Source organism: Microcebus murinus, chromosome 3, assembly GCF_040939455.1.
Source record: "Microcebus murinus isolate Inina chromosome 3, M.murinus_Inina_mat1.0, whole genome shotgun sequence".
Classification (NCBI taxonomy): Eukaryota; Metazoa; Chordata; class Mammalia; order Primates; family Cheirogaleidae; genus Microcebus; species Microcebus murinus.
Genome location: NC_134106.1, coordinates 115,887,847 through 115,905,591, shown reverse-complemented (window position 1 = coordinate 115,905,591; position 17,745 = coordinate 115,887,847). Strand labels below are relative to the sequence as shown.

The 17,745-nt window shown below is 62.3% G+C and overlaps 4 pseudogenes; all 4 read left to right on the top strand.

Annotated features, from left to right (window-relative positions):
• Positions 1–3,395: 3,395 nt before the first annotated feature.
• On the top strand, positions 3,396–3,515 carry LOC142870185 (uncharacterized; annotated as a pseudogene).
• A 3,820-nt stretch (positions 3,516–7,335) lies between these two features.
• Positions 7,336–7,455, top strand: LOC142870184 (uncharacterized; annotated as a pseudogene).
• Positions 7,456–11,287: 3,832 nt separating this feature from the next.
• On the top strand, positions 11,288–11,406 carry LOC142870145 (uncharacterized; annotated as a pseudogene).
• Positions 11,407–15,246: 3,840 nt separating this feature from the next.
• Positions 15,247–15,365, top strand: LOC142870144 (uncharacterized; annotated as a pseudogene).
• The last annotated feature ends 2,380 nt before the right edge of the window (positions 15,366–17,745 follow it).

The following is a 17,745-nucleotide window of genomic DNA, read 5'->3' as shown; positions in this document are numbered from 1 at the left end:
ACTTTTCTCTTCGGATTCATTTTTTTTTTTTTTTTTTTTTGAGACAGAGTCTCGGTTTGTTGCCCAGGCTAGAGTGAGTGCCGTGGCGTCAGCCTAGCTCACAGCAACTTCAAACTCCTGGGCTCGAGTGATCCTTCTGCCTCAGCCTCCAGGGTAGCTGGGACTGCAGGCATGCGCCACCATGCCCCGCTAATTTTTTATATATATATCAGTTGGCCAATTAATTTCTTTCTATTTATAGTAGAGACGGGGTCTCGCTCTTGCTCAGGCTGGTTTTGAACTCCTGACCTTGAGCAATCCGCCCGCCTCGGCCTCCCAAGAGCTAGGATTACAGGCGTGAGCCACAGCGCCCGGCCGGATTCATTATTTTTAAAAAGTGTCTCTTATCTCTATTATTGCATTTTCTTTTCTCTCTCTTTTCAAGCAGATGATGGGAGTCCAAGTATTAAGGTGACATGTGTTGCCCGTGCCCCCCTCCCCCCCCCCCCCGTGTTCTTATTCATTTACCTCTCATGTTGTTCCAGCATATTGTGGGGGCACCAATGTTAAGGTCGGGTGCGTTGCCCTCTCCCAGCCTCCCCCCTCGGGTCAGAGCTTCAAGTGCGCCCATCCCCCAGTCGGTGCGTACCCACCCCATTCCTAATGGATGTGTATGCCCATCCCCTCCCCCCACCCGCCCGACACCCACCCGAAGAAGGTGATTCCTCTGTGTCCACTTAGGTGTCCATCGGTTCGTACCCATTTGCTGGTGAGCGCGAGCACGTGGTGCTCGTGTGTCCATTCTTGGGATACTTGGCTTACTGGAACGGGTTCCAGCTCTGGCCAGGAGAACCACGAGAGGTGCCCCCTCACCGCTGCTCCTCATAGCCGAATAGCACTCCGTGGTGTCCACGCGCCACATTTTATTTACCCACTCGTGGGTCGATGGGCACTCGGGTGGCTTCCAGGTCTTTGCGATTGTGACTTGTGCCCTGACACTAACCCTAACCCTTACCCAGCCCGTCTCCTCCACGGCCCCTGCCTGACTGACTCCTTCCCGCCCGGCCTATCACCTGTCACCGTCCTCTGCCCCTGCCTGACACGCTCGTCCCCGCCCGGGCCGTCACCGTCCTCGGCCCCTGCCTGACGGGGCTCCTCCGTCGCCTGGGCCTTCCAAGGGCTTGGTGTGGACGCTGGTTCCAGGACGCCCTCCCAGGAACCCGGTAGCAGGGCGGCCGCAGCGTCTCGTGCAACCCAACCGTCCGCCGGCTGGCCGCCGTCGCTAAGTGGCCTGCGGGGGACGTGCTCCCGCTGTGCCGTGGGGGCCCAGCCTGGTGTCTTCTCTGAGGCCCCGCGGCTGCCGCTCCCCGCAAGGGGATAGCCGCGGAGGTGGGGACCGCCTCCTCATGGGGACGTATACCCAGCTCTCCACGTCGGATTCCGGGGCTCTCTGTCCTGCCAGAAGGCCCAGCTGGCCTGCGGGTCCTTAGAGTGGCAAAAACATCCGAAAACTGAGATTGAGGGTCCGGTGGGTGTCTGCACTTTTGTGCTGGGCACCCCAGGGAGGCCCGGGGGCTGGCTGGACAACGTGGTCTGCTGGGCTGGGGGGGGGGGTTTGGAGGAGCAACTGATGCCCTTTGCACTTTGGGTAGCAAGTGTCTGAGGTGTCTCTGGGCCCTGTGCCATGTGGGGGCGGGGGCGGGGGCGGGGTGGGAGGAGGAGGAGGAGGAGGAGGAGGAGGAGGTGGGAAGGGCCGTGGCCTGCAGTGGTGTTCCCCGGGGTGGCACAGCATGTGGCTTCTTCCACAGGCTGCTTGGCCTGGGCTCCCTGCACCTGGGCCTTTGGAGGACTGGCCCTGTGCTTGCCAACACTTCCTGCAGGGACCCAGAGCTGGGAGGTTGCATCTCTCAGCCCTGGGTCGGGCAGAGCCCCAGCGGGCCATGCCCACAACCTCTCTCAGCAGGGGTCCCCCAGAAGGCTCCTTTGGGACCAGGATTCTCTTGCGGGTGACTCTTTAAGGTCTGGCCCCTGGATGGAGGGGCACCAGGAGTAGAGGAGCAGGAAGGGGAAGGGGGTGGCCATGCGAGGGGACACTTTCAGGCCAAGTCCCAGCTTCAGTCTGATCCTCCTGGGAACCCCGGGGTGGACATCACACCTCCTGGTTGCCCCGCTCTGAGACAAGGAGCCGGGCTTCGCATTCCCACAGCAGCCAGTCGTGGGCTGAGGACACCTGGGGCGTTGGGAACTCCCTGGCTTCTCCTTGGCTTAACATCTGGAGCTGCTTGTGAATTGTGCCGCCACACACACCCGAGTGCAGGTGTCTTCTGCACAGACTGCGGGCCTCGCTCTTCTGAGTGCCGCTAGCTCGCGACCCACCCACGGGTGAACCTGGTCAGGGTACTTTCTCTCAGGGGCAGACTCTGATCCGGGCGGGCTACCGGTGTCTCTGTTTGCTCCTTTCTTTCTTCCACTTCGGGAAAGGCTTCCTTACTGGGTGTGGAAATCTCCTATGCCTTTCCTCGCCTATTCTGTCAGCTCTAAAATTCTCTTTCGGTTGCCACCCTCACAGATGGATTAGGAAACTCTTTGCGGTGCACTCATTAGTGAAATGACCTCAATGACGCTGGAATCCAATATCTAATGGCCGATTTTTAGCGAGTCCACACGCCAGGGTGGTTGGGGTCCAGTGCAGCCCCGGCCAGGCCCAGGCCCCTTGGACTGGGCCACAGGAGGACACAGAGGAGGGTCCCGGCCCCCACGGTAGCGGTGCGGGCAGTTCTCCAAGGGCTTGGGTGTTTTCCAGAGGGAGGAGATGGAGGGGACTGATTTCTTCAGCGCCCCACAAACCACACCACCCCACCCATGGGACACATCCCGAGAGAGAGAGACGCCCCATACACTGGCTCCCCTCCCCCGTGCGCTGTGCCCCAGCCCTGGCCCGGGGGAATAGGCGGCCGCCGGGCCACAGGGTGGGGGGCGCAGCTGAAAGGGGTTGTGGGGGAGGGCCGCCCCTGGCTGGGGTCAAAGGGCGAGCGCCCCGCCCCTCCCGCCCGTGCGCAGTCTGCGGCCCCGGCGCGCTGGGGGTGGGGGGCGGGGAGGTGAAGGAGGCCAGGCGAGGAGAGGAGGGGGGCTTGAAGGTCTCCACCTTGGCGGGTCCAGCCGTGGAGGCGCATCTTGTGTGAGTGTGAGTGAGTGAGTGAGTGTGAGTGTGAGTGTGTGTGTGTACAGAGACAGCCCCCAACCCCGGCCCGCCGCTCCCTGCCCGCCCCGCCTGTCACCCCCCGTCCCTCGGAGCCCGCGGGACCCGGCCGGCGAACTCAACAGGCCCGACCCGGCGCGGGGCCTGGGGCGGGAGGAGGCGGCGGGGAAGCGCAGAGAGGCTCGGCTTCTTGAGCGGGGCAGGGGCGCCCTCCGCCGTCCACGGCCACACCACCCCGAACGCGCCCGATCCCGTCTGGTCTCGGAAGCTAAGCAGGGTCGGGCCTGGTTAGAACTTGGATGGGAGACCGCCCGGTGTATACCGGGTGCCGTAGGCTTCTTCTTTTCTTTTTTTGCCTCTGGTTCTGTCGCGTTTCTGGGAGTGCGGGGGCGGCCCGGGGTGGGGGTGACCCCCACCCTCAGCGCCCGCCGCGGTGCCTGGCGCCCCAGCCCGCGCCGTTGGGCCTCCTCTTGTCCCGAGCCGTGACACCGCCGCCACGCGGCAGCATGCGTGGCTTCTGGACAGTCAGGTCTCAGACCAAAGGTCTGCTCTGTGGGAGCCGACACGCTGGAGGAAACCTTGAGAGTCTGAGAGGGGAGGGAGTTCCAGAAGAAGGCCAGGATGTCATTTTGAGGGAGTATGTGACCAGAACTCCTCCCGTTGCTTTTGGGGTTCTATGGGCTACACGTAGGAATCTTTGGTGGTGGCACCTGATGTTCGGGGATCCGGAGTCACACCCAGACCTGCTCCACAGGCCTCCTTTTCCTTTTCTCTTCGGATTCATTTTTTTTTTTTTTTTTTTTGAGACAGAGTCTCGGTTTGTTGCCCAGGCTAGAGTGAGTGCCGTGGCGTCAGCCTAGCTCACAGCAACTTCAAACTCCTGGGCTCGAGTGATCCTTCTGCCTCAGCCTCCAGGGTAGCTGGGACTGCAGGCATGCGCCACCATGCCCCGCTAATTTTTTATATATATATCAGTTGGCCAATTAATTTCTTTCTATTTATAGTAGAGACGGGGTCTCGCTCTTGCTCAGGCTGGTTTTGAACTCCTGACCTTGAGCAATCCGCCCGCCTCGGCCTCCCAAGAGCTAGGATTACAGGCGTGAGCCACAGCGCCCGGCCGGATTCATTATTTTTAAAAAGTGTCTCTTATCTCTATTATTGCATTTTCTTTTCTCTCTCTTTTCAAGCAGATGATGGGAGTCCAAGTATTAAGGTGACATGTGTTGCCCGTGCCCCCCTCCCCCCCCCCCCGTGTTCTTATTCATTTACCTCTCATGTTGTTCCAGCATATTGTGGGGGCACCAATGTTAAGGTCGGGTGCGTTGCCCTCTCCCAGCCTCCCCCCTCGGGTCAGAGCTTCAAGTGCGCCCATCCCCCAGTCGGTGCGTACCCACCCCATTCCTAATGGATGTGTATGCCCATCCCCTCCCCCCACCCGCCCGACACCCACCCGAAGAAGGTGATTCCTCTGTGTCCACTTAGGTGTCCATCGGTTCGTACCCATTTGCTGGTGAGCGCGAGCACGTGGTGCTCGTGTGTCCATTCTTGGGATACTTGGCTTACTGGAACGGGTTCCAGCTCTGGCCAGGAGAACCACGAGAGGTGCCCCCTCACCGCTGCTCCTCATAGCCGAATAGCACTCCGTGGTGTCCACGCGCCACATTTTATTTACCCACTCGTGGGTCGATGGGCACTCGGGTGGCTTCCAGGTCTTTGCGATTGTGACTTGTGCCCTGACACTAACCCTAACCCTTACCCAGCCCGTCTCCTCCACGGCCCCTGCCTGACTGACTCCTTCCCGCCCGGCCTATCACCTGTCACCGTCCTCTGCCCCTGCCTGACACGCTCGTCCCCGCCCGGGCCGTCACCGTCCTCGGCCCCTGCCTGACGGGGCTCCTCCGTCGCCTGGGCCTTCCAAGGGCTTGGTGTGGACGCTGGTTCCAGGACGCCCTCCCAGGAACCCGGTAGCAGGGCGGCCGCAGCGTCTCGTGCAACCCAACCGTCCGCCGGCTGGCCGCCGTCGCTAAGTGGCCTGCGGGGGACGTGCTCCCGCTGTGCCGTGGGGGCCCAGCCTGGTGTCTTCTCTGAGGCCCCGCGGCTGCCGCTCCCCGCAAGGGGATAGCCGCGGAGGTGGGGACCGCCTCCTCATGGGGACGTATACCCAGCTCTCCACGTCGGATTCCGGGGCTCTCTGTCCTGCCAGAAGGCCCAGCTGGCCTGCGGGTCCTTAGAGTGGCAAAAACATCCGAAAACTGAGATTGAGGGTCCGGTGGGTGTCTGCACTTTTGTGCTGGGCACCCCAGGGAGGCCCGGGGGCTGGCTGGACAACGTGGTCTGCTGGGCTGGGGGGGGGGGTTTGGAGGAGCAACTGATGCCCTTTGCACTTTGGGTAGCAAGTGTCTGAGGTGTCTCTGGGCCCTGTGCCATGTGGGGGCGGGGGCGGGGGCGGGGTGGGAGGAGGAGGAGGAGGAGGAGGAGGAGGAGGTGGGAAGGGCCGTGGCCTGCAGTGGTGTTCCCCGGGGTGGCACAGCATGTGGCTTCTTCCACAGGCTGCTTGGCCTGGGCTCCCTGCACCTGGGCCTTTGGAGGACTGGCCCTGTGCTTGCCAACACTTCCTGCAGGGACCCAGAGCTGGGAGGTTGCATCTCTCAGCCCTGGGTCGGGCAGAGCCCCAGCGGGCCATGCCCACAACCTCTCTCAGCAGGGGTCCCCCAGAAGGCTCCTTTGGGACCAGGATTCTCTTGCGGGTGACTCTTTAAGGTCTGGCCCCTGGATGGAGGGGCACCAGGAGTAGAGGAGCAGGAAGGGGAAGGGGGTGGCCATGCGAGGGGACACTTTCAGGCCAAGTCCCAGCTTCAGTCTGATCCTCCTGGGAACCCCGGGGTGGACATCACACCTCCTGGTTGCCCCGCTCTGAGACAAGGAGCCGGGCTTCGCATTCCCACAGCAGCCAGTCGTGGGCTGAGGACACCTGGGGCGTTGGGAACTCCCTGGCTTCTCCTTGGCTTAACATCTGGAGCTGCTTGTGAATTGTGCCGCCACACACACCCGAGTGCAGGTGTCTTCTGCACAGACTGCGGGCCTCGCTCTTCTGAGTGCCGCTAGCTCGCGACCCACCCACGGGTGAACCTGGTCAGGGTACTTTCTCTCAGGGGCAGACTCTGATCCGGGCGGGCTACCGGTGTCTCTGTTTGCTCCTTTCTTTCTTCCACTTCGGGAAAGGCTTCCTTACTGGGTGTGGAAATCTCCTATGCCTTTCCTCGCCTATTCTGTCAGCTCTAAAATTCTCTTTCGGTTGCCACCCTCACAGATGGATTAGGAAACTCTTTGCGGTGCACTCATTAGTGAAATGACCTCAATGACGCTGGAATCCAATATCTAATGGCCGATTTTTAGCGAGTCCACACGCCAGGGTGGTTGGGGTCCAGTGCAGCCCCGGCCAGGCCCAGGCCCCTTGGACTGGGCCACAGGAGGACACAGAGGAGGGTCCCGGCCCCCACGGTAGCGGTGCGGGCAGTTCTCCAAGGGCTTGGGTGTTTTCCAGAGGGAGGAGATGGAGGGGACTGATTTCTTCAGCGCCCCACAAACCACACCACCCCACCCATGGGACACATCCCGAGAGAGAGAGACGCCCCATACACTGGCTCCCCTCCCCCGTGCGCTGTGCCCCAGCCCTGGCCCGGGGGAATAGGCGGCCGCCGGGCCACAGGGTGGGGGGCGCAGCTGAAAGGGGTTGTGGGGGAGGGCCGCCCCTGGCTGGGGTCAAAGGGCGAGCGCCCCGCCCCTCCCGCCCGTGCGCAGTCTGCGGCCCCGGCGCGCTGGGGGTGGGGGGCGGGGAGGTGAAGGAGGCCAGGCGAGGAGAGGAGGGGGGCTTGAAGGTCTCCACCTGGGCGGGTCCAGCCGTGGAGGCGCATCTTGTGTGAGTGTGAGTGAGTGAGTGAGTGTGAGTGTGAGTGTGTGTGTGTACAGAGACAGCCCCCAACCCCGGCCCGCCGCTCCCTGCCCGCCCCGCCTGTCACCCCCCGTCCCTCGGAGCCCGCGGGACCCGGCCGGCGAACTCAACAGGCCCGACCCGGCGCGGGGCCTGGGGCGGGAGGAGGCGGCGGGGAAGCGCAGAGAGGCTCGGCTTCTTGAGCGGGGCAGGGGCGCCCTCCGCCGTCCACGGCCACACCACCCCGAACGCGCCCGATCCCGTCTGGTCTCGGAAGCTAAGCAGGGTCGGGCCTGGTTAGAACTTGGATGGGAGACCGCCCGGTGTATACCGGGTGCCGTAGGCTTCTTCTTTTCTTTTTTTGCCTCTGGTTCTGTCGCGTTTCTGGGAGTGCGGGGGCGGCCCGGGGTGGGGGTGACCCCCACCCTCAGCGCCCGCCGCGGTGCCTGGCGCCCCAGCCCGCGCCGTTGGGCCTCCTCTTGTCCCGAGCCGTGACACCGCCGCCACGCGGCAGCATGCGTGGCTTCTGGACAGTCAGGTCTCAGACCAAAGGTCTGCTCTGTGGGAGCCGACACGCTGGAGGAAACCTTGAGAGTCTGAGAGGGGAGGGAGTTCCAGAAGAAGGCCAGGATGTCATTTTGAGGGAGTATGTGACCAGAACTCCTCCCGTTGCTTTTGGGGTTCTATGGGCTACACGTAGGAATCTTTGGTGGTGGCACCTGATGTTCGGGGATCCGGAGTCACACCCAGACCTGCTCCACAGGCCTCCTTTTACTTTTCTCTTCGGATTCATTTTTTTTTTTTTTTTTTTTGAGACAGAGTCTCGGTTTGTTGCCCAGGCTAGAGTGAGTGCCGTGGCGTCAGCCTAGCTCACAGCAACTTCAAACTCCTGGGCTCGAGTGATCCTTCTGCCTCAGCCTCCAGGGTAGCTGGGACTGCAGGCATGCGCCACCATGCCCCGCTAATTTTTTATATATATATCAGTTGGCCAATTAATTTCTTTCTATTTATAGTAGAGACGGGGTCTCGCTCTTGCTCAGGCTGGTTTTGAACTCCTGACCTTGAGCAATCCGCCCGCCTCGGCCTCCCAAGAGCTAGGATTACAGGCGTGAGCCACAGCGCCCGGCCGGATTCATTATTTTTAAAAAGTGTCTCTTATCTCTATTATTGCATTTTCTTTTCTCTCTCTTTTCAAGCAGATGATGGGAGTCCAAGTATTAAGGTGACATGTGTTGCCCGTGCCCCCCTCCCCCCCCCCCCGTGTTCTTATTCATTTACCTCTCATGTTGTTCCAGCATATTGTGGGGGCACCAATGTTAAGGTCGGGTGCGTTGCCCTCTCCCAGCCTCCCCCCTCGGGTCAGAGCTTCAAGTGCGCCCATCCCCCAGTCGGTGCGTACCCACCCCATTCCTAATGGATGTGTATGCCCATCCCCTCCCCCCACCCGCCCGACACCCACCCGAAGAAGGTGATTCCTCTGTGTCCACTTAGGTGTCCATCGGTTCGTACCCATTTGCTGGTGAGCGCGAGCACGTGGTGCTCGTGTGTCCATTCTTGGGATACTTGGCTTACTGGAACGGGTTCCAGCTCTGGCCAGGAGAACCACGAGAGGTGCCCCCTCACCGCTGCTCCTCATAGCCGAATAGCACTCCGTGGTGTCCACGCGCCACATTTTATTTACCCACTCGTGGGTCGATGGGCACTCGGGTGGCTTCCAGGTCTTTGCGATTGTGACTTGTGCCCTGACACTAACCCTAACCCTTACCCAGCCCGTCTCCTCCACGGCCCCTGCCTGACTGACTCCTTCCCGCCCGGCCTATCACCTGTCACCGTCCTCTGCCCCTGCCTGACACGCTCGTCCCCGCCCGGGCCGTCACCGTCCTCGGCCCCTGCCTGACGGGGCTCCTCCGTCGCCTGGGCCTTCCAAGGGCTTGGTGTGGACGCTGGTTCCAGGACGCCCTCCCAGGAACCCGGTAGCAGGGCGGCCGCAGCGTCTCGTGCAACCCAACCGTCCGCCGGCTGGCCGCCGTCGCTAAGTGGCCTGCGGGGGACGTGCTCCCGCTGTGCCGTGGGGGCCCAGCCTGGTGTCTTCTCTGAGGCCCCGCGGCTGCCGCTCCCCGCAAGGGGATAGCCGCGGAGGTGGGGACCGCCTCCTCATGGGGACGTATACCCAGCTCTCCACGTCGGATTCCGGGGCTCTCTGTCCTGCCAGAAGGCCCAGCTGGCCTGCGGGTCCTTAGAGTGGCAAAAACATCCGAAAACTGAGATTGAGGGTCCGGTGGGTGTCTGCACTTTTGTGCTGGGCACCCCAGGGAGGCCCGGGGGCTGGCTGGACAACGTGGTCTGCTGGGCTGGGGGGGGGGGTTTGGAGGAGCAACTGATGCCCTTTGCACTTTGGGTAGCAAGTGTCTGAGGTGTCTCTGGGCCCTGTGCCATGTGGGGGCGGGGGCGGGGGCGGGGTGGGAGGAGGAGGAGGAGGAGGAGGAGGAGGAGGTGGGAAGGGCCTTGGCCTGCAGTGGTGTTCCCCGGGGTGGCACAGCATGTGGCTTCTTCCACAGGCTGCTTGGCCTGGGCTCCCTGCACCTGGGCCTTTGGAGGACTGGCCCTGTGCTTGCCAACACTTCCTGCAGGGACCCAGAGCTGGGAGGTTGCATCTCTCAGCCCTGGGTCGGGCAGAGCCCCAGCGGGCCATGCCCACAACCTCTCTCAGCAGGGGTCCCCCAGAAGGCTCCTTTGGGACCAGGATTCTCTTGCGGGTGACTCTTTAAGGTCTGGCCCCTGGATGGAGGGGCACCAGGAGTAGAGGAGCAGGAAGGGGAAGGGGGTGGCCATGCGAGGGGACACTTTCAGGCCAAGTCCCAGCTTCAGTCTGATCCTCCTGGGAACCCCGGGGTGGACATCACACCTCCTGGTTGCCCCGCTCTGAGACAAGGAGCCGGGCTTCGCATTCCCACAGCAGCCAGTCGTGGGCTGAGGACACCTGGGGCGTTGGGAACTCCCTGGCTTCTCCTTGGCTTAACATCTGGAGCTGCTTGTGAATTGTGCCGCCACACACACCCGAGTGCAGGTGTCTTCTGCACAGACTGCGGGCCTCGCTCTTCTGAGTGCCGCTAGCTCGCGACCCACCCACGGGTGAACCTGGTCAGGGTACTTTCTCTCAGGGGCAGACTCTGATCCGGGCGGGCTACCGGTGTCTCTGTTTGCTCCTTTCTTTCTTCCACTTCGGGAAAGGCTTCCTTACTGGGTGTGGAAATCTCTTATGCCTTTCCTCGCCTATTCTGTCAGCTCTAAAATTCTCTTTCGGTTGCCACCCTCACAGATGGATTAGGAAACTCTTTGCGGTGCACTCATTAGTGAAATGACCTCAATGACGCTGGAATCCAATATCTAATGGCCGATTTTTAGCGAGTCCACACGCCAGGGTGGTTGGGGTCCAGTGCAGCCCCGGCCAGGCCCAGGCCCCTTGGACTGGGCCACAGGAGGACACAGAGGAGGGTCCCGGCCCCCACGGTAGCGGTGCGGGCAGTTCTCCAAGGGCTTGGGTGTTTTCCAGAGGGAGGAGATGGAGGGGACTGATTTCTTCAGCGCCCCACAAACCACGCCACCCCACCCCACCCCACCCATGGGACACATCCCGAGAGAGAGAGAGACGCCCCATACACTGGCTCCCCTCCCCCGTGCGCTGTGCCCCAGCCCTGGCCCGGGGGAATAGGCGGCCGCCGGGCCACAGGGTGGGGGGCGCAGCTGAAAGGGGTTGTGGGGGAGGGCCGCCCCTGGCTGGGGTCAAAGGGCGAGCGCCCCGCCCCTCCCGCCCGTGCGCAGTCTGCGGCCCCGGCGCGCTGGGGGTGGGGGGCGGGGAGGTGAAGGAGGCCAGGCGAGGAGAGGAGGGGGGCTTGAAGGTCTCCACCTTGGCGGGTCCAGCCGTGGAGGCGCATCTTGTGTGAGTGTGAGTGAGTGAGTGAGTGTGAGTGTGAGTGTGTGTGTGTACAGAGACAGCCCCCAACCCCGGCCCGCCGCTCCCTGCCCGCCCCGCCTGTCACCCCCCGTCCCTCGGAGCCCGCGGGACCCGGCCGGCGAACTCAACAGGCCCGACCCGGCGCGGGGCCTGGGGCGGGAGGAGGCGGCGGGGAAGCGCAGAGAGGCTCAGCTTCTTGAGCGGGGCAGGGGCGCCCTCCGCCGTCCACGGCCACACCACCCCGAACGCGCCCGATCCCGTCTGGTCTCGGAAGCTAAGCAGGGTCGGGCCTGGTTAGAACTTGGATGGGAGACCGCCCGGGAATACCGGGTGCCGTAGGCTTCTTCTTTTTTTTTTTTTGCCTCTGGTTCTGTCGCGTTTCTGGGAGTGCGGGGGCGGCCCGGGGTGGGGGTGACCCCCACCCTCAGCGCCCGCCGCGGTGCCTGGCGCCCCAGCCCGCACCGTTGGGCCTCCTCTTGTCCCGAGCCGTGACACCGCCGCCACGCGGCAGCATGCGTGGCTTCTGGACAGTCAGGTCTCAGACCAAAGGTCTGCTCTGTGGGAGCCGACACGCTGGAGGAAACCTTGAGAGTCTGAGAGGGGAGGGAGTTCCAGAAGAAGGCCAGGATGTCATTTTGAGGGAGTATGTGACCAGAACTCCTCCCGTTGCTTTTGGGGTTCTATGGGCTACACGTAGGAATCTTTGGTGGTGGCACCTGATGTTCGGGGATCCGGAGTCACACCCAGACCTGCTCCACAGGCCTCCTTTTACTTTTCTCTTCGGATTCATTTTTTTTTTTTTTTTTTGAGACAGAGTCTCGGTTTGTTGCCCAGGCTAGAGTGAGTGCCGTGGCGTCAGCCTAGCTCACAGCAACTTCAAACTCCTGGGCTCGAGTGATCCTTCTGCCTCAGCCTCCAGGGTAGCTGGGACTGCAGGCATGCGCCACCATGCCCCGCTAATTTTTTATATATATATCAGTTGGCCAATTAATTTCTTTCTATTTATAGTAGAGACGGGGTCTCGCTCTTGCTCAGGCTGGTTTTGAACTCCTGACCTTGAGCAATCCGCCCGCCTCGGCCTCCCAAGAGCTAGGATTACAGGCGTGAGCCACAGCGCCCGGCCGGATTCATTATTTTTAAAAAGTGTCTCTTATCTCTATTATTGCATTTTCTTTTCTCTCTCTTTTCAAGCAGATGATGGGAGTCCAAGTATTAAGGTGACATGTGTTGCCCGTGCCCCCCTCCCCCCCCCGTGTTCTTATTCATTTACCTCTCATGTTGTTCCAGCATATTGTGGGGGCACCAATGTTAAGGTCGGGTGCGTTGCCCTCTCCCAGCCTCCCCCCTCGGGTCAGAGCTTCAAGTGCGCCCATCCCCCAGTCGGTGCATACACACCCCATTCCTAATGGATGTGTATGCCCATCCCCTCCCCCCACCCGCCCGACACCCACCCGAAGAAGGTGATTCCTCTGTGTCCACTTAGGTGTCCATCGGTTCGTACCCATTTGCTGGTGAGCGTGAGCACGTGGTGCTCGTGTGTCCATTCTTGGGATACTTGGCTTACTGGAACGGGTTCCAGCTCTGGCCAGGAGAACCACGAGAGGTGCCCCCTCACCGCTGCTCCTCATAGCCGAATAGCACTCCGTGGTGTCCACGCGCCACATTTTATTTACCCACTCGTGGGTCGATGGGCACTCGGGTGGCTTCCAGGTCTTTGCGATTGTGACTTGTGCCCTGACACTAACCCTAACCCTTACCCAGCCCGTCTCCTCCACGGCCCCTGCCTGACTGACTCCTTCCCGCCCGGCCTATCACCTGTCACCGTCCTCTGCCCCTGCCTGACACGCTCGTCCCCGCCCGGGCCGTCACCGTCCTCGGCCCCTGCCTGACGGGGCTCCTCCGTCGCCTGGGCCTTCCAAGGGCTTGGTGTGGACGCTGGTTCCAGGACGCCCTCCCAGGAACCCGGTAGCAGGGCGGCCGCAGCGTCTCGTGCAACCCAACCGTCCGCCGGCTGGCCGCCGTCGCTAAGTGGCCTGCGGGGGACGTGCTCCCGCTGTGCCGTGGGGGCCCAGCCTGGTGTCTTCTCTGAGGCCCCGCGGCTGCCGCTCCCCGCAAGGGGATAGCCGCGGAGGTGGGGACCGCCTCCTCATGGGGACGTATACCCAGCTCTCCACGTCGGATTCCGGGGCTCTCTGTCCTGCCAGAAGGCCCAGCTGGCCTGCGGGTCCTTAGAGTGGCAAAAACATCCGAAAACTGAGATTGAGGGTCCGGTGGGTGTCTGCACTTTTGTGCTGGGCACCCCAGGGAGGCCCGGGGGCTGGCAGGACAACGTGGTCTGCTGGGCTGGGGGGGGGGTTTGGAGGAGCAACTGATGCCCTTTGCACTTTGGGTAGCAAGTGTCTGAGGTGTCTCTGGGCCCTGTGCCATGTGGGGGCGGGGGCGGGGGCGGGGTGGGAGGAGGAGGAGGAGGAGGAGGAGGAGGAGGAGGAGGAGGAGGAGGTGGGAAGGGCCGTGGCCTGCAGTGGTGTTCCCCGGGGTGGCACAGCATGTGGCTTCTTCCACAGGCTGCTTGGCCTGGGCTCCCTGCACCTGGGCCTTTGGAGGACTGGCCCTGTGCTTGCCAACACTTCCTGCAGGGACCCAGAGCTGGGAGGTTGCATCTCTCAGCCCTGGGTCGGGCAGAGCCCCAGCGGGCCATGCCCACAACCTCTCTCAGCAGGGGTCCCCCAGAAGGCTCCTTTGGGACCAGGATTCTCTTGCGGGTGACTCTTTAAGGTCTGGCCCCTGGATGGAGGGGCACCAGGAGTAGAGGAGCAGGAAGGGGAAGGGGGTGGCCATGCGAGGGGACACTTTCAGGCCAAGTCCCAGCTTCAGTCTGATCCTCCTGGGAACCCCGGGGTGGACATCACACCTCCTGGTTGCCCCGCTCTGAGACAAGGAGCCGGGCTTCGCATTCCCACAGCAGCCAGTCGTGGGCTGAGGACACCTGGGGCGTTGGGAACTCCCTGGCTTCTCCTTGGTTTAACATCTGGAGCTGCTTGTGAATTGTGCCGCCACACACACCCGAGTGCAGGTGTCTTCTGCACAGACTGCGGGCCTCGCTCTTCTGAGTGCCGCTAGCTCGCGACCCACCCACGGGTGAACCTGGTCAGGGTACTTTCTCTCAGGGGCAGACTCTGATCCGGGCGGGCTACCGGTGTCTCTGTTTGCTCCTTTCTTTCTTCCACTTCGGGAAAGGCTTCCTTACTGGGTGTGGAAATCTCCTATGCCTTTCCTCGCCTATTCTGTCAGCTCTAAAATTCTCTTTCGGTTGCCACCCTCACAGATGGATTAGGAAACTCTTTGCGGTGCACTCATTAGTGAAATGACCTCAATGACGCTGGAATCCAATATCTAATGGCCGATTTTTAGCGAGTCCACACGCCAGGGTGGTTGGGGTCCAGTGCAGCCCCGGCCAGGCCCAGGCCCCTTGGACTGGGCCACAGGAGGACACAGAGGAGGGTCCCGGCCCCCACGGTAGCGGTGCGGGCAGTTCTCCAAGGGCTTGGGTGTTTTCCAGAGGGAGGAGATGGAGGGGACTGATTTCTTCAGCGCCCCACAAACCACGCCACCCCACCCCACCCCACCCATGGGACACATCCCGAGAGAGAGAGACGCCCCATACACTGGCTCCCCTCCCCCGTGCGCTGTGCCCCAGCCCTGGCCCGGGGGAATAGGCGGCCGCCGGGCCACAGGGTGGGGGGCGCAGCTGAAAGGGGTTGTGGGGGAGGGCCGCCCCTGGCTGGGGTCAAAGGGCGAGCGCCCCGCCCCTCCCGCCCGTGCGCAGTCTGCGGCCCAGGCGCGCTGGGGGTGGGGGGCGGGGAGGTGAAGGAGGCCAGGCGAGGAGAGGAGGGGGGCTTGAAGGTCTCCACCTTGGCGGGTCCAGCCGTGGAGGCGCATCTTGTGTGAGTGTGAGTGAGTGAGTGAGTGTGAGTGTGAGTGTGTGTGTGTACAGAGACAGCCCCCAACCCCGGCCCGCCGCTCCCTGGCCGCCCCGCCTGTCACCCCCCGTCCCTCGGAGCCCGCGGGACCCGGCCGGCGAACTCAACAGGCCCGACCCGGCGCGGGGCCTGGGGCGGGAGGAGGCGGCGGGGAAGCGCAGAGAGGCTCGGCTTCTTGAGCGGGGCAGGGGCGCCCTCCGCCGTCCACGGCCACACCACCCCGAACGCGCCCGATCCCGTCTGGTCTCGGAAGCTAAGCAGGGTCGGGCCTGGTTAGAACTTGGATGGGAGACCGCCCGGGAATACCGGGTGCCGTAGGCTTCTTCTTTTTTTTTTTTGCCTCTGGTTCTGTCGCGTTTCTGGGAGTGCGGGGGCGGCCCGGGGTGGGGGTGACCCCCACCCTCAGCGCCCGCCGCGGTGCCTGGCGCCCCAGCCCGCGCCGTTGGGCCTCCTCTTGTCCCGAGCCGTGACACCGCCGCCACGCGGCAGCATGCGTGGCTTCTGGACAGTCAGGTCTCAGACCAAAGGTCTGCTCTGTGGGAGCCGACACGCTGGAGGAAACCTTGAGAGTCTGAGAGGGGAGGGAGTTCCAGAAGAAGGCCAGGATGTCATTTTGAGGGAGTATGTGACCAGAACTCCTCCCGTTGCTTTTGGGGTTCTATGGGCTACACGTAGGAATCTTTGGTGGTGGCACCTGATGTTCGGGGATCCGGAGTCACACCCAGACCTGCTCCACAGGCCTCCTTTTACTTTTCTCTTCGGATTCATTTTTTTTTTTTTTTTTTTTTGAGACAGAGTCTCGGTTTGTTGCCCAGGCTAGAGTGAGTGCCGTGGCGTCAGCCTAGCTCACAGCAACTTCAAACTCCTGGGCTCGAGTGATCCTTCTGCCTCAGCCTCCAGGGTAGCTGGGACTGCAGGCATGCGCCACCATGCCCCGCTAATTTTTTATATATATATCAGTTGGCCAATTAATTTCTTTCTATTTATAGTAGAGACGGGGTCTCGCTCTTGCTCAGGCTGGTTTTGAACTCCTGACCTTGAGCAATCCGCCCGCCTCGGCCTCCCAAGAGCTAGGATTACAGGCGTGAGCCACAGCGCCCGGCCGGATTCATTATTTTTAAAAAGTGTCTCTTATCTCTATTATTGCATTTTCTTTTCTCTCTCTTTTCAAGCAGATGATGGGAGTCCAAGTATTAAGGTGACATGTGTTGCCCGTGCCCCCCTCCCCCCCCGTGTTCTTATTCATTTACCTCTCATGTTGTTCCAGCATATTGTGGGGGCACCAATGTTAAGGTCGGGTGCGTTGCCCTCTCCCAGCCTCCCCCCTCGGGTCAGAGCTTCAAGTGCGCCCATCCCCCAGTCGGTGCGTACCCACCCCATTCCTAATGGATGTGTATGCCCATCCCCTCCCCCCACCCGCCCGACACCCACCCGAAGAAGGTGATTCCTCTGTGTCCACTTAGGTGTCCATCGGTTCGTACCCATTTGCTGGTGAGCGCGAGCACGTGGTGCTCGTGTGTCCATTCTTGGGATACTTGGCTTACTGGAACGGGTTCCAGCTCTGGCCAGGAGAACCACGAGAGGTGCCCCCTCACCGCTGCTCCTCATAGCCGAATAGCACTCCGTGGTGTCCACGCGCCACATTTTATTTACCCACTCGTGGGTCGATGGGCACTCGGGTGGCTTCCAGGTCTTTGCGATTGTGACTTGTGCCCTGACACTAACCCTAACCCTTACCCAGCCCGTCTCCTCCACGGCCCCTGCCTGACTGACTCCTTCCCGCCCGGCCTATCACCTGTCACCGTCCTCTGCCCCTGCCTGACACGCTCGTCCCCGAGGGCTTGGTGTGGACGCTGGTTCCAGGACGCCCTCCCAGGAACCCGGTAGCAGGGCGGCCGCAGCGTCTCGTGCAACCCAACCATCCGCCGGCTGGCCGCCGTCGCTAAGTGGCCTGCGGGGGACGTGCTCCCGCTGTGCCGTGGGGGCCCAGCCTGGTGTCTTCTCTGAGGCCCCGCGGCTGCCGCTCCCCGCAAGGGGATAGCCGCGGAGGTGGGGACCGCCTCCTCATGGGGACGTATACCCAGCTCTCCACGTCGGATTCCGGGGCTCTCTGTCCTGCCAGAAGGCCCAGCTGGCCTGCGGGTCCTTAGAGTGGCAAAAACATCCGAAAACTGAGATTGAGGGTCCGGTGGGTGTCTGCACTTTTGTGCTGGGCACCCCAGGGAGGCCCGGGGGCTGGCTGGACAACGTGGTCTGCTGGGCTGGGGGGGGGTTTGGAGGAGCAACTGATGCCCTTTGCACTTTGGGTAGCAAGTGTCTGAGGTGTCTCTGGGCCCTGTGCTATGTGGGGGCGGGGGCGGGGGCGGGGTGGGAGGAGGAGGAGGAGGAGGAGGAGGAGGAGGAGGAGGAGGAGGTGGGAAGGGCCGTGGCCTGCAGTGGTGTTCCCCGGGGTGGCACAGCATGTGGCTTCTTCCACAGGCTGCTTGGCCTGGGCTCCCTGCACCTGGGCCTTTGGAGGACTGGCCCTGTGCTTGCCAACACTTCCTGCAGGGACCCAGAGCTGGGAGGTTGCATCTCTCAGCCCTGGGTCGGGCAGAGCCCCAGCGGGCCATGCCCACAACCTCTCTCAGCAGGGGTCCCCCAGAAGGCTCCTTTGGGACCAGGATTCTCTTGCGGGTGACTCTTTAAGGTCTGGCCCCTG